General features: G+C 44.6%; 1 long non-coding RNA gene across 3 annotated transcripts in view; it reads left to right on the forward strand.

The window, feature by feature from the left end:
• Positions 1-1453: 1453 nt before the first annotated feature.
• LOC112958944 overlaps positions 1454-20047 on the forward strand; it is a 69196-nt gene continuing 50602 nt past the window's right edge. The window contains exons 1-3 of one of the 3 annotated variants that reach the window (XR_003251530.1): positions 1454-1768; positions 2242-2460; positions 16638-16688. This is a non-coding gene — a long non-coding RNA (uncharacterized LOC112958944). Of the gene's footprint in view, positions 1769-2241; positions 2461-3108; positions 3287-16637; positions 16689-20047 lie in introns of those variants that run through there. The other 2 variants (XR_003251529.1, XR_003251531.1) reach the window with 2 other exon arrangements.

Below are 20047 nucleotides of genomic sequence, written 5' to 3' on the forward strand. Positions count from 1 at the left end.
GATAGCCACCCTCAGGAACGACAAATGGCAAATGTCTGTGTGAAATACTGCCACATCTCCCCCTCAGGAAGCGAGAGCTGGGGAAAAGGCATGGTAAACATGACTTGAAAGAGAAACACTTAAATTTAGGGTAACTTAAAAAAACAGCTACCTTAAAACCAGTTACTGTTTAAAAATGTAGCTGTGCAGATAAAAGGCAGCGTGCAGTGGGCACGGCTGAAGGCTTTTTGCCCTTTACAGCCTTCTGTCTAACACTGGCTGCTGGGTGTGCAACTGATAGGAGTAATTGTGAAACAGCCCCACGAGCCAACACAGGCTTGTTGTGGTGGGAATGGCTTGTCACAAAATCACAGAATCATAGAATGCTTAAGGTTGGAAGGGACCTCCAGATGTCACCTAGTCCAACCCCCCTGCACACGCAGCGTCACCCAGAGCACRTGGCACAGGCTGCATCCAAGTGGGTTTTGAAGATCTCCAGAGAAGGAGACTCCACAACCTCTCTGGGCAGCCTGTTCCAGGGCTCTTGTCACSCTCACTGTCAAGAAATTTTTTCTTAAGTTCCTGTGGAACTTYTGAGTTCCTGTGGAACTTTTTTGGTGCTTCAGTTTGTGGCCATTTCCTCTAGTYTTATCGCTGGCCACCACTGTCAGTGGGACTCTATCTGTGTTCAACAAGAACAACCCTACTCCAAGCCTGTCAAGCCATCTCGGGTGTTCAAGGGAATGCTGCTTTTCATATGCAATCCCTGAGGAGTTTTGGATTGATCTAGGGTGGTTCCCAGAGAGAAAGTGAATTAATCTCTGAATGTACACAGTATACTAAAGGCCAGAAATGGGTACTTGTCATGTAGGAGTATGTTAGTATGTTAATATGTTAATATATTAATATGTTATATATATGTTAGTATATATATGTTAGTATGTTAAGACACATGGATTAAAAGTAGATTCAGTTGACTGGAAGTGGACACATACGAGGCCATTTCCATSTTTAGCTTGTCTTGACTTAAGGTTTTGACCTCCTTGGTGAATGTAGTGACTTGATAAGACGCAGTGAAAAAAAATGGTATAGAGGAAATAGAGAAAAACAGTATAAGGATATATATTTGGAAGCGTATGAGGAACAGTTACTCTTGTTAAAAYAAAGCAAGTGTGAAGTAACTGAACCACACAAAAAAATTATTAGATGTTGGCACCCTTTATTTCTCTGCTAGCTTTAGCCAGAAAGCTGCTCTGGCTACACCAGGCTTTTGAGATTGTCTTCACCTGTACACAGGCATCAAGACTGCACAGGCATCTTTAACTCAGCAGTCTGAGAGCTCATACCTTTCAGGGCTCTGTATCACCTGAGGTTACTCAYAGGCCTTAATTGCCTTAAGCAGCTGCACCTGTGAGCCCCTACCCATAAGCCCAGGAATTCTAGTTGAGCTCAGGCTTGGGTTTTCAGGTCTGCTCTTCTCCTGGTGGGATTTTGTGCTGTCTCATTGCTAAGTCTGTCTTTGGCCCTGTTGTCTGGCTGTATTTCCTGGACCTGGTTCATCTCCTTGCTGTGACTGGAGCTACTTGTGGACCCTTTTATCAGTGCCCTGTGCTGCTCATGCTGTTTAGACCCTCTGGGCCTGCCCTCTGCTTGGTGAGGGTGTTGTGTCTGTTGGGGTCACCTTCTGGCCCTGGCTTGCTCCTACTTATAGAGCAGCCCTGTTCTGCCGATTCCTGATGATCTCTTGATTGAGTATTTGGCTGGCTGTTGGCTCTTCATATGGTACATGGTAAGCAAGCACTTTTGCAGAGGAATAGGCAATATGAAATTTGGCTCTGAGGTGCTTTTAAGTGTTGGGAAAAGTAAAAAAAATCCACAGAGGTAGCCCTGGGACCTCTTCCTAGTTATATGAGTTTGCTTGGCCTTACATGCATGACTAGGGCCAGGCTACAAAGACTTTGCTGGTTCTCTTGCAGCCTGAGCATGGGCATGATGTAGTGGTTGGGGGAAATTTGGAAACAGCTGAGTCTGCTGCGGCTCAACTAAGAGAGATAGAGGAAGAAAAAAAGCTCATGTTAAATTGTTTAAATAAATAAAACTTCTTATCTTTGGGCAAGGCTACAGGCCCTTGCTTTAATCAAGCAAGAAGATGATCAGGAGAAAATAGGTATAAACAAAGGTGGTTACCAGACCAGGACTATTAATAAACATATCTCTAATTCTTGATCCCTTCTAAGCACAAACTTTTTTTTTTTTTTCCAGTTTTCTGTGGATGACCAACCTGAAGGAAGAGAATGCAGAGTGTACTTTTGTCCTGTTGTACTTGGAGGGCTGTGGAACACATCTTCTTAACAGCCCTGGAGAAAACACTTTATAACCTATGTGTTAGACTCCTTGGAGAGGGAAATGCATTTGCTGTGCCTGGAGGGCTGGATGAAGGAGAAAAAGCCTGTTAGAAAACCAGCAAGCGAAGAAGTCTGGGTAAGTTTCTTTGAGTCTACTGTAAACTCCTGTTTTGAGGCATAGGTATCAGTAAGTGCATGGAATAAAACCCACTGTGCACTAGGAGTAATGGTTTACTTCTGGTAGGCTGAGAAGTTAAGGCTGCCTTTGGAGGCAGCGTGCTCGTTTTTGGTCTGCGCATGGCGGGCGGGTGGATGAAGTCAGATTTGGTAACTTGTAGTTCTCTCTGGCGAGTGGTGAAAACTGGAATTGAGCAATAGCTGTTCTCTGCTAGACCTCCTGTGGAAAATGGCAAGAAAGCTCCATTTGTACCTTTATAATTGGGTTATATACTGGAAATTTCCTGTAGTCRAGAATGAACCTTACTTGATATTGGTACTGGATGAACTCATGCTTGGAGTTAGCAAAGATTCTGATCAATTTACACTTTGAGCCCTTTTCCTATAGGGTCCACTAAAGACCTATAGCAAAGTGTCTCTTAAAATTTCATATTTTGAGAGCATGGGTATGTGACTTGATTAAGACAGAATATATATATTTCTGCTAATTTTTACAGCTTCTCTACACTTTTTAGGCTAATGTTTTAAACTGACATTGTTACCAAGTGAGCACCTAAAACTTGATCTATTGTGTTCTTTCCTGTGATTATGTTCCCATGAACACAAGGTACAAAGGAGCAGTCATCTTGATGGAGTCTCCTTATGTCTCAGGCTGCCTAACCAGGAATGCCTCAGAAAACGTGCAGTCCAGTCTTCATTTAACACTGTTGAAAATACCCAGAGGCCTGTATATATCCATTATGATCTTGCCTTAACTATAGGAATAAAATTCATTCAGCAGTAAATTACCAATACTGTTGGGGTCCTTTCAGTTCATAGGTGYGTCTGGCTTCCAACCTTCTGTTCTTTCTCCTTTTGCCTTATGTCTTCTCCTCTCATTCTCCATTTGAGTGCCTACAAACAGCAACAAATTTGGTGGTATGGGGTAAGTGGAAGGTTGGGGCAATGTGCTGCCTCAAAGAAACTTTGCGCTCAGTTGTATTCTTTCTGGGTGTTTCTTGATGGTATTTTCTGTTGTTATATGAAGCTTCAGGTGGGGATTGTACGTGGTGGCAGCCTTTGTGTGCACATAATGAAGGATCTCTTGCCAGGCAGTGAGTAATGATTGTAAACTGATTAACTCCTTAATTAAATTCTGGTACAATGGAAGTTAGTGGCAGAGCTTCTATTAGCTATAGGAGGGTCTGTTTTTTACTGTGATTTTTGCAAGTCTGCAGTGTAGGCCACACTAACTACTCTGGCTCATTCCTGGGATGTTTGCATGTCAGCAGAAACCCCATGGTGCTGGAAGCATGAGAGATCCCAGTTGGCTGCTGCTGTTTATGTTGTTGATCCACTTGAGAGAGAGGTGGAGTGAAGGTGTTGCAGGAGCACAGCTTGTGCCTATGGTAGGAGAGTGACATGCAGGAGAGAAAGTGTCTTTCTCATTGACTTTATGTGAACTTTATGTGCTTTGAAGRCAAGGTCTTGCTACAATGGTCCTGCAGGACTAATGCTATCTCCTTCTCCATGAGCAAACGTTACCACATAGAGGATGGTGGGAATTTTGCCCTAAAATAAATGAGAAGTCAAGGCAAGAGGTAGTTCTCAATCTGTCAGTGCCTCTTGACTGTATTCCCAATTGATGAGTCTAATAGCCATGATCTAAATATCTGAAGCTCTGGAGAAGTTCACTCCAAATCTAATTTCTGTAGTTAGTCTACAGCTGTTACTCTGATTAAATGGATCAATGAATAAATCTTTCTGTCCTTTTTGTTAGTTTTTTGTTTAGSGGAGCTTTCGTTCCAGGATTGAAAGTAGGCCCGAGGTTGATGTGGGCTTCCCTAGGAGCAGAGCAGAGAGCGGTGACCCATCATGAATCAAGCTTGCAGGGAGTGGAGCTCCTCTCCAGGCACAGGTGTTTCTGAAGGATTTTGAGAGCTGACCCTTTGCCTTGGACTATTTCATGATTGGAAAGTAGAGTGTGAGAAACACTGATGTGTCTAGCACGAAGTTTTGAGTCATGTAAAGGCATTATCAAAATCCCCCTCAATATGAGTAACAGTGAGGGATGAGTGAGAGGGGACTTCTTCCAAGGAACAGACCAAGGACAACAATGCCTGAAATGGACCACAGCAAAATGTCTTTTTTTATCCCCAGACAGCTGATTTAATGACTCAGGCCTGTGTCACTTTGCTTTTAGTGGAAGCAGTGGAGCTCTACAAAGCCTTAGTTGCAGATGGACTTTTTCTTTTTTTTCCATGACTGAGAAGGAACTAATTCACTGAACCAACCATTCAGCTTTTTGCCTTGTTTCAGCTCAGTGATTGCAACACAGAGCAAAGATTGTGGATTGGACTGCTCTGAGGGTTTAGAAAATTCCTGGCCCAGTTGTTAGGTGTCCTAGGTGTTGSGGTAGGACTTCCAGAAATTCTCACTATGACCTTTTCTCCCTGCTTTTGTGAAGTCAAGGGTACAAGGAGATGGTGTCAAGTGCACGCTGTCCAGTTTTGAACATGTTTTCTGTGAATGCTTACCTGAGTGGCTAACATAGTACCTCAGGAGGCAGGTGGCAGTTAGAGTTATGATTTTGAAGTTGTTATGCCTGAATGTGTACGTAGAARTTATTGTCTACAAGATAGTCTTACACTCTTCAGCATATGTTTGTGCAGACAGACYAAAGAGTCTTTTGCTCCAGGGACCTCTTGGATACTAGTTGTGTTTCTTCCATGTGCACATAAATAAGGATGCATGGATGTTGCAAAGGGGTTCAGTGGTAGATGGGGTTTTCTGAGACCCAAGAGGCAGAGCCAGAGCTGCACAGGTGTTTCCTGCCTTCTGGCTTGGAGGCTCTTGGTCATGCTGATGGGAGCCAAGTGCTGGCTCGGGGCATAGTTGGGCTACTGAGGTCCTGGAGGGCTTGGGGAAGGCAGTGCTGACTAATGGAGCTCCTGGCCTCTGGGCCAGCATCCTGGGGGGAGTAGGGCAGCCGTGATACAGTCTCTGAGGGACTGTATGGCTGTGTCCTATAGACTGGATTTGCCSTATGTTTGAAGACTTCCTTGCACTCTCCATCTTGGCATGAAGTAGAAGGCTGTGTCTGTCTATGTGGTAATGCATCAACAGACCTTTTTTTAGAAGCACTGGTCCCAAAGTAGATTGTGCAACTTTCCTGAATGACTAGCTCCTGAGGAGAGCAGTTCTGGCTTGACAGACTAAGTTCCCTTATCTGAATGTGCAGCTCTTCCTTGCTGCCCTCTCAGCAGCCTAGCTAGAGCAGCCACAAAGCTGCCCTGGCTTTGCGGGACTGCTGCTAGGAGCCAGGCTGGCTGTGGCTGTTTAGTACTGTCATGTATAGACGTGTCAGCTAGCTCGGGACTGATGCATGGACAGATACGTTCCTACCCTGTGTTGTTCAGTGTCAGTCACTTACAGCCAAGGGAAGTAGATGTCACTGCCGTGCCAGGGAAAAGGTCCTATAACAGACAGGCTGTTTTCTGCACCCATTGAACTTGTCTCCTTTTGACTTAGAATTTCTTCCTCTTTTAGAGAAAACCCAGGAAGCTTTCGCATTGTCAGGCTCTCATTTCTAAACTGAGCTGGTGGTTGTTGCTAATGTGAGCAGAGCTGCTGGGAGCAGAGGCTGACACTGTCTGTGCAAGAATAGGCTGTGGTCAGCCCCGTGGAGAGGAGACGGGGCTGAGACTGAGAGAGGATCTGGCTGTGGTGTGTGCGCCCTGTTGTTGAAAGGAGGGGGAATGACTGAAAATCGGACTCCAGCTGCGGTGCCCCGGCCCTGTGCCGCGGGCAGGAGCGCCGCCTGCTTCCCTGGGCTGCGACCAGCAGGCGCCACTGCAGCCTTAGGAACGGGGGCTGCGAAGGCGCAGGGAGCTGCCGCCCTGGGCACGGCTCTGCCTGGGCGAGGGGCCTCCGAGCGCTCTTCCTGTCTGCAGCACCGTGCGCCGGGCCCCCAGCTGCTTGGGGTGTATGGGGGGCGTGGGTGAGCCCCCTTTGTCCGGGCTCCTTGCTGGGTGCTTTGGGCAGGTGGCACGCTTGCTATTTAGGATGCTGTGGAGAGCTTGCTTTTCCTCTGAGGTTCCTGCTCATCCACGCTCTGACAGATGTGAGATGCCCTGTGGGATCTCAGCTGCCCTCCCAGAGGAAAGCAGAGCACTCTGCTCCCTCCAGGTCATTGGAGCTTAGCCTCAGGGAGAGCCGAAGGCTCCTGCCATGCTAGGTCTGCTGGCACAGCACTCAGGAGCTGACTGCATTCTGGCTGGTGCATGTTAGTAAAAAAAGTGCAAGCCCTCTTCCGGAGGAAATGAGCAACATGTAAAGCAAAAAAAGAAGTAAAACCCCGAAGCAACCCCTTCCTTGTTCTTCAGAACCCTATAGGCCTGCATTTGCTTTTTCTGTTGTTTGTTCATCTGTGTGCATAAGGATGGTATTTGGGGTGAAATGGTCTGGCTTTGAAATAACATTTAATCAAAAAAGTTTAGTTGTGCATATATATTCTCTATGATTATATTTTTTTCTTGAAGTAGCGAATACTGGAAGCCTCAATTCACACAGCCTCAACTGCAGTTTTTTTATGTTTATATAACTTTACCCTGACTTAACTCCCTTTGGAGCTTTATTCAATATGCATTTCTTAAGCCAAAACATGGAACTTGTTGCTCACATAGAAGGGGTCYGTGTAGGAAGCCTTAGGTTGCAGTGAGGGTATCAAGGTTCAGAACSAGCTCTGCTATCCAGATCACAGCAGAACAAGAGGGATGAAAGCTGAGGGCACAGGATACAGTGGGGAGGGCAGTTCTACTTCCTCTCCATTTTTGTGTGGATTTTACTAAGGGCACAGGTTTGCTTAGTTGATAGCCTATCTTTATGTGAGGTGCTGCAAGTTTGCAGATGCTATTCTAGTTACCCGGAGCAATTCCATTGCTCTAGATGGGAATGGCTTCCTTCCTGCTGCAATTTCTCATCCGTACTGAGAAGGTGTCCATGAGTGATCTGTGGCTGCTCTAAGAGCGCACTGAGGTAGAGTCCTCCTTCCTAGGTTGAATTCCTCTTGCTATGAGGGGCACCCAACCCCAAGGGTATGACTAAATATTTTGTATCAGTTCTGCAAAGTGCTTAAATAGATGCTTAATCTCAAGGATATGATGCTCCAAAGAGGGTATTCATTTGCTTTGTGCTTTGGCCTTATGTGAACTCTTGGAGCTTTTGTGGAGCAGATCATGTGTGACTCTTAGTGAAGCATTGAGGACTCTGGAGTCCTGAGTTTAGACTCACTCTAAAACTTGAGCTCTAGTTTTGGCTAGAGATTTCTTTAACTAAAGCAGTGCAGACTCTCCACGAATCAATGCAGAGAAGCTCCTTCTAACATATATATTTACTTTCAAACCATTTTATTTAGCTTTACCAAACTAGCTATACTCAAAGTACCAATTAAAAAAAAGTTATTTGTTTTATTTGTTCTGAGCAATTTYCATGCATTCAAATTCTGCTTTCAGTCTCTTCTGTGCAGCTGTAAGCATGGGAGATGCACTTCACTGACCTGAAAGGTRGGATTCCTGTGTAATTGCATAAATAAAAGGAATAGCCTTAAAAATACAAAATTCCTGAAGAATTGGATCAAAAGTTGTGGTAGCCTTTCAAGGGTTTGATTAAACTGGCTTGATGTTAGAATCCTCTTTTCTCTGGAAGAAAAGAACACAGGAGTGCACTTAACAAAGATGGAGTGAATGCAGTTTAAATGAAGCTGCTTTTTATAGATGAATCTAGAAAAATCTTTTGTCTCTGTATGTGAGTTTGTATAAACTGATTACGCTAATGTAGCTTTCTATGTAATTTAATTATCTCTGCACTCAATGGGAACAAGTTAATTAAAAGGCCCTTCTTTGTTAGTTGGAACACATTAGTTTTTCCTACGTGGAACTCGGTAGCTTTTGTTTCCTCCGCCCGTTGTTGGCCGGTTTTGCTCAGCACAGCTGTGCTTGCTATTGCATAACAGCTGAATATAGCTGCCTTTACAGTCTTTCCTCTTYGCAGGCTGGGCAAAGCTGCCTCCAGGGCTCTGCAAATGTAGGTCAGTAGTGTAGAAACCCGAGTCCCCTCCTGTACTCAAGTTTGCTCTGCAACAGCAGGCAGCTCCCCGTTGCTTGGGCAGGTTGCAGTGCAGGCCCTTGGTGCTAGAAGGTGAAGTGTCTGTGCAGGGAAATGTTTGCTGCTGGTAGCCCAGGCTTGGAAAGGGTGTTTTGTTTATAAGCAGAAAGGTTTTTATTTTAGGAAGCTCTGGGGAGATGAGCTTAACCTTGGGCCGCAGGGATGCCAGCACCGAGCAGGGCTGGGCATGGTCAATGTTTAGCTTGGCAACAGCCGGTCCTCGGGAGCTGTGTGACTCAGGAGCTGACACACTTCCTGCTGGATACGAATGCCATGGCACGTTGGTAGGAGGTGCTGCCCTGCTCCGTGAGTCACTATAACCAAAGCACTGAGTTTTTCCTGGTCATTAAAGCTCCCTTGGCAAGAGTATGGTTTGCCCTGAGTAACCCTTGACTTCAGGTAGCTCCCACTCCCTCTGCTGTCCCCTCCCTGGCAGCTCCTCTTTTGTCACTTGCCCTCTGTGTTCCTGCCTAAATACTGTGGCCTGATGAAGCTGGTGGTGACCAGTCCCTTTTAAGTCTGCAGAGATCCCTGCTTGTTTACAGCTGTAAAACTACACAGCTCAATCCTCACTTAGCACGCACATGGCTTTTGATCATCATTGTATGCAGGGATCTTGTTCTTGCTGTGTGTTTCTTTTCCTTTCTCAAGAAAAGCCCTTGGTGTTAACACCACCCAACAGCATTGCAGCGTTTCCTGTGTGTTGCAGCAGCGAGGAGGAGCTTCCCCTTCCCCAGCAGCCTGTGGAGCACCCTTGAGCTTTGCAGATCTTCGGGACCCGCCTGCTCCGGTGGCAGCAGTCGATAGGCAAGTGGCTGCTGTGTCGTTGCTGTGCCAGGGCTGGCAGCTTGGTGCGCAGCTGCTCCAGGCTTGGCTGGAGATGCCAACGGCTGCTGTTTGTCACGGAGCACCTAGCTTCCCTTTCCGACTTGTACAGACCCCTGGGGCTTTACTGTTTTAGAGACTGCAGAGTCTGAACTGATCAACATTGGAAGACAAGAATGAGCAGGTGAAAGATGGGTAGGAGCACTCTGAGCATTTTGAAGAGCTTTTTAGTTTTGTCTCTGCTCACTTTCCCRCCTCTGTGGATTCACATGGGTGGGAGATCTTTCCAACAAGTCATGTGTTTTAAGTTTTTTAATAAGAATTTTTCAGCAACTGTGTATTATGTACCTGTCAGCTCTGACCCATATCTGATATAGGACTGTTTTAGGAATATTCAAATCTCCAGTAAATAACTCTTTAGTCTGGAATAGGGGCTCCATTTTTAGGCAGATGTTCCACAGTCTTTACAAATAGTATCTCTTGAAAATACTGTGTTTAAGTTACCTTCCCAAGAGATCTACTTCTATGCTTATTATGCTTATCTCTTACCTGGTGTACTGGTTGGGTGTCTTGATCATGTTCCCAGCCCAAAGTAAAACATGAACATTTAAAAGTTTTTTTCCACTGTAAATTTCAAAAACAAGCTCATCTGCAGAGGAAATAACTGCAAGGAAAAGACAAACCATGAAGCTCTCCTTAACTTCCAGGGAAAATTAGGGAAGGATAAAGTGAGTCTCATTCCAGTATCTGAAGTGGTCTAGCATATTCACAGAATGGTTAAGGTTGGAAGGGACCTCTAGAGATCATCTAGTCCAACCTTCCTGCTCCAGCAGGAACACCTAGAGCATGTGGCACAGGGTCACATCCTGGTGAGTTTTGAAGATCTCCAGAGAAGGAGGCTCCACAACTGTTCTGGGCAGCCTGTTCCGGGGCTCTGTCATGCTCTGTGTTAAGAAATTTTTCCTCACATGGAGAGCGAACTTTGTGTTTCAATTTGTACCCAATATCCCTATGACTGGCCACTGCTGAGAAGAGTTTGATCCTCCCTGTGTTCTCCCCTCAGGTACTTATACACATTGATCAGATCAGTCTGATCTGATCAAGATCTGATCAAGATCTGATCTGATCAAGATTCAGTCTTCTCCAGGCTAAACAGGCCCAGCTCACTTAGTCTTTCCTCATAAAATAGAGGCTCCAGTCCCTTAATCATCAGCTGGACCCTCTCTAGAATTTTCACATCCCTCTTGTCTTGGGGAGCCCAGAACTGCCCCCAATACTCYRGGTGCGGCCTCACCAGAGCTGAGGAGAGGGGCAGAATCCCCTCCCTTGACCTGCTGGCAACACTCCTCCTGATGCAGGCCAGGATCCCATTGGCCTTCTTGGCCACGAGGGCACACTGCTCACTCATGGTTGACTTGGTGTCAACCAGGACTCCCAAATTCCTCTCCATGGAGCTGTTTTCCAGCAGATCAACTCCTAATCTGTACTGATGCCTGGGGTTATTTCTCCCCAGGTGCAGGACCCTGCGCTTGTCCTTGTTGAACCTCATGAGGTTCTTCTTTGCTCAACTCTATATCAGAATGATCCTTAACATGTTTTAAGATGTTACTTAGTAGCTTTCCAGCATATACATATTTAATCAGAGTTTTTAAAGGCTATTTTACATCTCTAGGATGAGAAGGTAGCAGTTAATAAGTCTTTGAAAGCAAGAGGAGCTTTGTCTTAACCCACTTACTAATTCAATACCTGGAAAACTCCTCAAACGCCTCAGATTCAGCCCTGCTTTTAAGTGGATACTTGCAATAATATTTGTAGCTCRCATTCAGATACCATGCTGTGCTTGTTCTGACCTCGCTCTAAGGACCCGATCCAAAACCAATTCTGAAATAAGTGGAAAGTCTTCCATTGATGTTGTGCCTCAGAATAGACCCTAGAAGAAACTGTAGAGGAAGTGATAACATAGTGGTGGGTCATGTGTCTTGTGTCTGCAGTACTGGGGAGCTGATGTCATGTTTATTAGAAGCCAAGATCAGAGTTCACAGGCTCAGGAAATGTCTGCAGAATTTAGGAATGGTTTGTAACTTCTGTCCCAATGACAGGTTTATTTGGCACTTTTTGATAAGTGGCCTGTTTGAAATTTCCTCTCCGGGTAAGCAATTTGTAATTCCCACTTGAAAGGGCTACTGTGGGGGATGGCGCTGGGGCCATATTTGAAAACCATTTATGGTTACTAACATCCTGGCATCTGTCATGCAGGAGCTCTGTGCCTTTATTGTTTTGATCTGTCCAAAATGACTTCTTTATATAGAAACTGGAAAACTCTCTTTGGACCCAGAGCGAAGATAAAAGTATTTCCAGTCCCTTAAAGCATATAAATAGAATTGGTGACTAAGCTAAGGGAACAATAACATAGTTCTGCTCCCCCACCTCCATGAAACTTGCCCTTATTTTGGTCACCTTGTCTCATATGACTTTACAGTTCTCAGTTCCTTGCCAAAACACAGTCATTGTGACAATTGAAATCTGCTAGTTTTGAGCCAGTTTGAGCTGATTCACAATCCTCTCACCCTGAGCCTGGCTCCTGCTTTCCTAAGCAAAAGTATGGTCATTTTGCAGGTGTTARAAGTTTCTTCCACTGAGTTCTTCCATTGGCTGCTGAAGAAAATCAGACCTTTCTTTGCAGCAATGCTGTTGTAGCTGCAGTRCTTCAAGGACACGAGGGAAACCAAGCTTATCGGAAGGCCTTCATATTAGCTGTTCACATAGCTGGAAAGAGCAGAGAAACTTGGAATCCCAAGGGATCTGATAAAGAGAATCCGAACTTAAAAGTTTGTTCATCCCTTCTAAATATGTTCAATATGTCCTTGTTTACCTCTCTGAGTTTCAGCAGGATTGTCCGGCTCCTAGGCTGGGAAAGGAATTTTGTCATGTTCCTGTACGATTATGGCTAGATCCTAGAACTAACTAGAGCAGTAGCAATCCTTGGGTTTAATGACAATGGTTGCCCATGGACTTTGAGGCATATATGATGGCTCTGAGATACAGCAGGAACAGCGAGCAGCTGCCTCCCTAGGGTGGAAACAAGGATTTGTCCCTTTGGTTGCTATTTTTTTTTTTTGCATTTTCAGAAGCACCTGAAAATTTCAGGTTTCAGCATAGCTAAAACCTGAGCTCATCCTCAGAACTGGCACAGGTACTTGGAGAAGTTTTGACGTACTCAGAAGTTCTGCTATCTGGGATTTGGGGATGTGCTGGAACCCAGCACGTTAGCTTTCTGTTTCCTCGTTTGTAAGGAGGAGCACTAGGAGTTTCTGGGAGCACCCAGGTTGGAAAGGGGCTGGTGTGCCTCTACTGTGCCGAATACTCTGAAAATCTAGCCTTCAGTGTGTGTGTGTGTAGCCTGTGGAGTGGGTCCTGGGCCCCTGTGTCGCTTATGTACCCTTGGAAGGGTGACCTCAGCTCCTTGTGGTGAGATCAGTCAGACAAGTGAGCTGGTCACTGCTTTGGCACTCCAGGTATATTGAGGAAACCCGATTTGCCTTTAGACACACAGAGGACAAGTGGGGCAGCTGAGAGAAGTGAAATCTGAGTTCCCTGTTGCTRCATTGTTTGTTGGGTATTAAGTCACAGAGACTGTTCCGGAATCCCATTCAGATTTGTCTCCTGTTACTAAAATTAATACATCAAACGTACTCTGTCCTCATCTGAGATGAGCCAAACTACTTTCTTCAAATAGCACTTGTTCATGGTGCTGTTCTTTCTTTTTGATGTCCTGTTCAGGTCAGGACATGAGCAGTGTTCATGTTAGTATCCCCTGAGCCTCGGGGAACCTGCTGCAATTCAGCATCACAAGTTGGGTCTCGCTCCTGCCAGCAGGGGACATTATTGTTCAAAAAATTTCTCCTAATGGTTTTGTTTGGTGTGGATCAGTAGCCTGATGCTCTGCAGAGGTTTGAGGCACCTGGACAAGTTGCCACACAGAACAGTGTGTTTTTGTGGAAAAAGTGTGAGAACTGAGATGCTTGAATGATGTGCAATGGAGTTGTTATGCAGGGTCTGCAAGCTGAGTGCTCTTTGTTCTGTCAGGAAAACATCAGAATCCTCCATGGTGTTATTTAAAAGGGTCTTTTCAAGACACTTGGGAAAACTCTTTGAAGGCTTTCTAAGTACCTCTCCCTTTGTCACTTCTGCGTGCTATTCAGTGCACAAATAAAGAGCATTTATCTATGAGAGCCCGGGCAGGATCTATCTCTGGTCTGCAAGTCTTGGGATATGCTTTCAAAGTCAAAATAAGCATTGCTCCCTTGTCCATCCTTCTATGCTACAAATACATCCTAGATGCTTCCTTGGCATGATAGTGGAGATGCAAGTTGAGGGCAGTGTTCAGCTAGGGAGTTAGATGTGGGTTGCTCCGAAGCTGTGGGTCTGGGCTGAAGACTGCGAGGCCGTTTGCCGAGGCAAGTGCTGGGCAGTGGGTATGGCTGCTACATCTGCAGAGCTGTTGCTTGTCAGGAGCAGCGTGCAGGAAGGGCTGTGCTGAGGCAATGGGGAGCCATCGGTTCGTGTGGTGGCACGAGCAGCTTTGGGAGAGGTGAGTGCAGCTCCGCTGTGGACGTGGCCACACGCAGAGATGGGGTGGCCACGTCTCCTTCGCTYGGGCACTTCTGTTGATAACCCGTGGTGTTGCTCATCCTCCTGTGGCTGTGGAGGGAGGCCAYGACACAGCGCCTGCTCTGCAGGCAGCTCATGAAGGCTGCTCAGGGATGTTTATAACAGGTGTCAGATGGAAAATGACCCAACGGTAGGTGGGAAGGGAGGATGCAACAAAACAACGATACGGCCTTAGCCAGAGTTGAGTCAGACTTATTTCCCCTCTGCTTTACTAAGGGGCCACGTAAGCAGCTAGCATGGGCATCAGTGGAGGCTGAGGTTAAGGAGTAATATAAAACTGATGGCTTTAAGGAAGGTGGATGCTTGTGCATCTTGTCTGAGGATGCCTCTTGATGGCAGCAGTGGGTAATGCTGGCATAAATTCAGAAAAAATACTTGTTCAGCCCTTCACTGATGCCAGGTGTGGAGTTACCCAGGGAAAATAATAAAATCAGTATTTTAATAAAAGATTTTTTAACTGATAGAAATGAGCCCCAGCATATACACAAAACAATCTTTAATTACATGTACAGAAGTGAAGGTGAGAGAGCCTATCTTCACTCCAGCACCTCCCCAGAACTGGGCCTGCAGGGCAACCTCACTGCCAGCGAGCATCCTCCCTGAGGCAACCAGGAGGGAGCCTCGGCACTGGGACGTCACTGCTCCTAATGCTTTCTGCAAAGCAGAAATGACTTGTTTTCAAAATCAACATCCTGCCTTTTACCTTTCCCTCTGCAAAAACAACCAATAAAATCAACCATTCTGAGAACAAAAATGGAGACAGCTTTTTTTAAAACTCGCTTCCATTTTATTTCTTAAAGATAATATGGGTAGAGCAAATACTTGAAAAATATTTCCAGCATTCACTACTGCAGAACAATTTGATAGTCTACTGTTATAAAGTTAAGATGGGAGGTTGGGAGAGTTCTAAGGTGATTTCAGTTGAAATGTTTTTTGGCTTCTGATACKGTGTTGGACCAAGAGGGAGAACTCAGCTCTTTGATAGTGAGCCAAGAAATATATTCTTTGCCCTGCTTCTCCCCTAGCACTTCTAATGTCTCCTAATTCTCCCTTACTTTGTTTCTGGTGAGTACTTGAACCAGTGTGTCCTGACATCAGTGCTGCCACTGCAAAGCCCTGACTGTGTCCTTGTGTCCCTGGCATGTCCCAGAGCAGCGTGGGTGCCTGTTGGATGCTTGGGAAGTTCTTCCACCTTCCCAGTGGGGCTGGGGTGCGTGTGACAGCCTTGCTCTGTCACCTTCATTTGCACTGTGTGTGTATTAACTTGGGATGTGGGTTTGGGTTTTGATTTTGGTTGTTGGTTAAGTCAGGAGAAACCAAGGTTGTTCTGATTGTACTAGTTTCATTTTTGTGGTGTCTTGGCTTGATGCCTCCTAAATGCTGCTAATGCCAGTCTTTGATTTTTTTTGGAAGAAGCTGCTCCCTGCAGGAGGATTAATTTTCTCTTCCTAGACTGAGAGTGGAGGCAGCCACACACGGGCTCATCATCAGCACAGACCAGTAGCTGTGATGCCTGGGGTGCTCTGACAATTTGCAGCAGCTGAGGATTTGGTATCAAMGTTGTATCCCATTCAAGCCTTGGAGATAGGTCTTCAGGCATGGAAATATGGTGGCTAAAAGGAAAAAAAACTAATCTCCTTAAAAAGTCTCTGGCTTATAAGGAAATATGTGATGAACTGCATCTCTAACTTCCCTTCCCTCTCCCTCCTCCCCCACCAAAGGTTCAAGAAGTTTGCAAAACCTCAGACTCCACAAAATATGACCACCCCTAATTATAAGTATTAATATTGCATATAGTAACAGGAAGCATGAGGAGGAAGCTCTATCCCATTGCCCCTTCTCAATAAAAATAGCAAAATCAAAGTTTATGTTAGGAAATGTGGAAGTCTCATGAGTCCTGGCGTCCTCCAAAGTAATTTCTTCCACGCAGGGTACAGTCAACTGCCTATTTATTCAGCAACTCGGTAACATCTGGGGCAGGAGGAAAGGCATGTGAGTTTGTGTGGCCTCCTGGGCTAAACTGCTGGCTCTGGCAGGCAGGAAGAAGCAACGTGGATTTTAACCTGGTGGGTTTTTTATGTTTGTCTCGATGCTAGCACAGCCTACACAATGCCACAAGTAGCAAGAGGGCAGTCTAGGCTACCAAAACCAAAGCRTTAGCTCCTCTGCCTGGTTTAAGGTGGGAGCTGGTGGCTTTGGGACCTCTCGTGTTTCACAAATAGCAGGGTTGATCTGGTGCAGTTCTCCTGAGGAAAGGCCTAGCTAAACTCAGCAGTCAGATGGCTAGTGATGAGTTTTGAGAGGTTAAAATGGTTATTACAGTTCAGTAATAGAGAAGCATTAAAATTGGGGTTGATTTATTCTGTGATATTTACTATGTTAGAGATGTTTGCCCATGGTTAAGATGTGTTAACACCTGATGTGTTAAGGGGGTGTTGTGTTTTGATGTTAGCCTCTGGTTCTTCAAGTAACGGCCCGCCTCTGGCTTGTGTGCAGGTAACTGCCCGTGTGTCTGTAGGGCGCTGTGCGTGCGAGGTGCTGCTTAGCTGCTGCTGTGGAGTTGCAGACAGGTAACTCCTGCATGTTCCTGTACCCGGCAGAACGAAGATAGGGATGACTTGGGGTGACTTCAGGGGTCTTCAGCTGAAATCAGCCCCTCTGTGTGAACTGCTTGTGAATTCCTTTTTGGGAAATGTCTTCAGAGTAGCTTAAGTCCCAGTTGCTAAACTCATTCTTCTGAGGACAACCCTTTCTGGTGTGCTTGTCCTTTCACTTATACAGCCAGGCTACTATGTTTGTTGTTGTTCTTTGGGACAACTGATTTGTTTGGTATTAGTGGATATATATACTTAAAAATGTATGTCTGTGTATAATATAGGTAYGGGCATGTGTATGTGTCAGTTTTTAGAAGATTATTGGAAGCAGCTGTGGGGGAAGAGAAACAAACCGTCGATTKGAGAGCCAAACAATTAACATTAGGAGTAGAGCACTGCAGTTRCATCAGTCTTTCTTTAAAAAGCCAGAATTTCTCCCTTATTCCCAAACGTACATTATTAATTCTCTTGGCATGTAACATAGCAAAATGAATCCATTTATGAACTTGACTACTTCTTTTAACAAGTTCCAATAACTGCTTCCTAAACCTTGTGTTTTTATATCAATTACATACAGTAAGCATTGAAATCAACCAAAGAGAACTGCTGAGGCCAAGAAGGGTTATTTATGTTAAATGGGGATTGCCAACTGCCAAAAGTAAAATGTGGATATAATTTTATAACACCATTTTATAATTAAAGTCATAAGTGAGGTTTCCTGCTATTGTTTAAGAATGTGTCACAATAAATTTAAATCAAGGATAAAGGCGCAGAATGAGCTACTAAAGAACATAGCGATACAACAAAGATGGTACAGCGAACATGTCTGTTGCAAAAGGAAAACATGTGCTAACAATTTCAGTGAAATAATTATATTTATTGCATATAGATTCTGTTTTAGGAACTATAACCACTTAGGAACTGTTTTCATTCATGTCAGATTGAGGTTAACTTGTTGTTACTGTATGCCTATAGATAGATTTTACTGTCAGAGAAATTTAATATGTTGACTTAATGATAAGATGGTGCTCTGGCCAGACTAGAATTTTAAAAAGGCCAAGAGATGCAGCAAAAAAAAAAAAAAAAAAAACCCCAAAAGTGGTTAATACTTACGTGTCCACAACATTTTGGAGTTAACACTGTATCAATAAAGAAAATAATATTTTGGCAAGTATTTACTACTTGCCAGGCTGAGGGAAGAATTTAGGCATATGCTTAACTAACAATCTCAGTGGGATGCTGATTTTAATAGGAGCTAAGCATATGTCTAAGGACTCTTTATAGGGATTCTTTTCTCAGTCATGACCTAAATTTGAAGAAATAATTTCAAATCATCAAAGTGACCAGGAGTAATACCGCTCTGTTTTAATTTACCAGCTGCCTGAATACAGAATTTTGTCACTGCACCATCAAAGCCATTTACTTCACTCATTTTGGGGGTTTGCTATAATAGTGGCAGTAGATAATACTGGCAGAAAGCAGAGGTATAATTCACGTGTGTGTGAGAGGTAAGCACTAGAACATTCCTGCCTCTGGTAAGTCATGTTCATGGAGTAGGTAAGTAATTTCCAATGTATCATTTCATACATTGCTTTGCTAATGTAACCCATGTGTTTCATATCAGCACTGGAAGGGCATTAATCAGTACACACCACTCCTGCCAGACATATTCTGTGCAAAGTCCCTGGTTACATCTCAAATGTCAATATATGGAAAAAGATGAATAATAAAATGCAATCGATATCTCTTGTTACACATGCCATTCGTACATTCATTGTAAAATAGATCCCATGGAAAGAGCTGAGAGTAAAGCAGCAGTGAACTGTGCAGCTAAGCGCTCAGAGGCAAGCAATGTCCCAGGCAGAGGTACAGTCTCAATTTTGTTTGCTCATGTATATGTGTTATTATGATATGGACTTTAATTATGGGATTAAAGGTTGTTTCTATGGTGGCACAGAATCTTTTCTCCCAACTGGAAAAAGCTGGGGAGCAGGACAGTGCAGGAAGCCGTTGCTGTCCCTATGAATTCTATCTCGAGCCTTCCATGTGCCCTCAAAATGCCGATGAAGGACTTGGAAGCTCTGTAATGGAGATATTATTTCTGTCTTTGAAAAACTATGGCATTCTGTGGGGTTTAGACATTTTCTGTTGTTAGGTAGTCTCGAAAGGGTGATCTATACAAAATAATTCAGTATAAATCAAAATGTGCCTTACGTCAGATGCCCAGCTTGGAAAATTTCAGCTGGAATGCCTGCGTTTTTAAGTCATCCACATTTTATGAAAATGGAGGAGCTTGATGGAAGCAAGTGTCTGGTGTTAGTATTAGAGGTCACCGTAGCCACTGATTGAATAAATGCTGAATATTGTTCTTAGAGGTGACATTATTTCTAACTTGATTCACTACTCTTTAGAGGCAGAACTCTTCAGAGCCTGAGCTCAGTGAAGTCAGTGGGAAACTTTCCTGGACTTCATGCCCTTTGCCTAGGGCGAGCACTTCAGTCCCTGCTCTGTGCCCAGAGAGGGTTCAACTACAACAGGGATCCTGTTTTCGTTATAGCCAGGGGGACAAGAGGCTTTGGGGCCATGAAGTAGAACTGTTGGCAGCAGAGTGGCATTGATCTGGGATTTTAGGCTAAGCTCTTGTCCCTTCGTGTGGTTTTGCCAGGCGAGGTAAGAATTCAGGGTTAGAAAAGGATCACTGTACAGCTATTCAGTCTGGAGCGTGTCAGGAGTCTTGAACTGGTGTCAGATGGAGTCATTAGCAGTCAATTGCCCACACATCTGAAATGTGCACAGCCTGTTTTCTTTTAAAATAAGATGAGATCATAGCAGAAAGACCATACAAAGCAACCAGAATCACAGAATGCCCAAGGTTGGAAGGGACCTCAGAGGTCATCTAGTCCAACCCCCCCTGCACACACAGGGTCACCTAGAGCACATGGCACAGGCTGCATCCAAGCAGGTTTTGAAGATCTCCAGAGAAGGAGACTCCACAACCTCTCTGGGCAGCCTGTTCCAGGGCTCTGTCACTCAGAATGATAATTAATAGCTCTTAAATGATGCTGGATTTGCTTCAATGGGATAATGTGCTTCTGAGTTGTAAATTTCTGGTGTCAATATGCCTTATGTGGCTTTTATTTGAATTTTCAGTGTGTTTCAGAATATGCAAAAATCTTCCTTGTTTATTCCAAGSTCTAGTACTGAATTTTATGTGATTCTTTTCATTCTATCCTAACCGGAAATTCTGAGGATCTCCGAGTTGCAAGTATTGTCTTCTCGAAAATATTCTTAAAAATATCTTCTACAGTATTC

Source organism: Nothoprocta perdicaria, unplaced genomic scaffold, assembly GCF_003342845.1.
Source record: "Nothoprocta perdicaria isolate Ctin4 unplaced genomic scaffold, notPer1 scaffold_93, whole genome shotgun sequence".
NCBI lineage: Eukaryota > Metazoa > Chordata > Aves > Tinamiformes > Tinamidae > Nothoprocta > Nothoprocta perdicaria.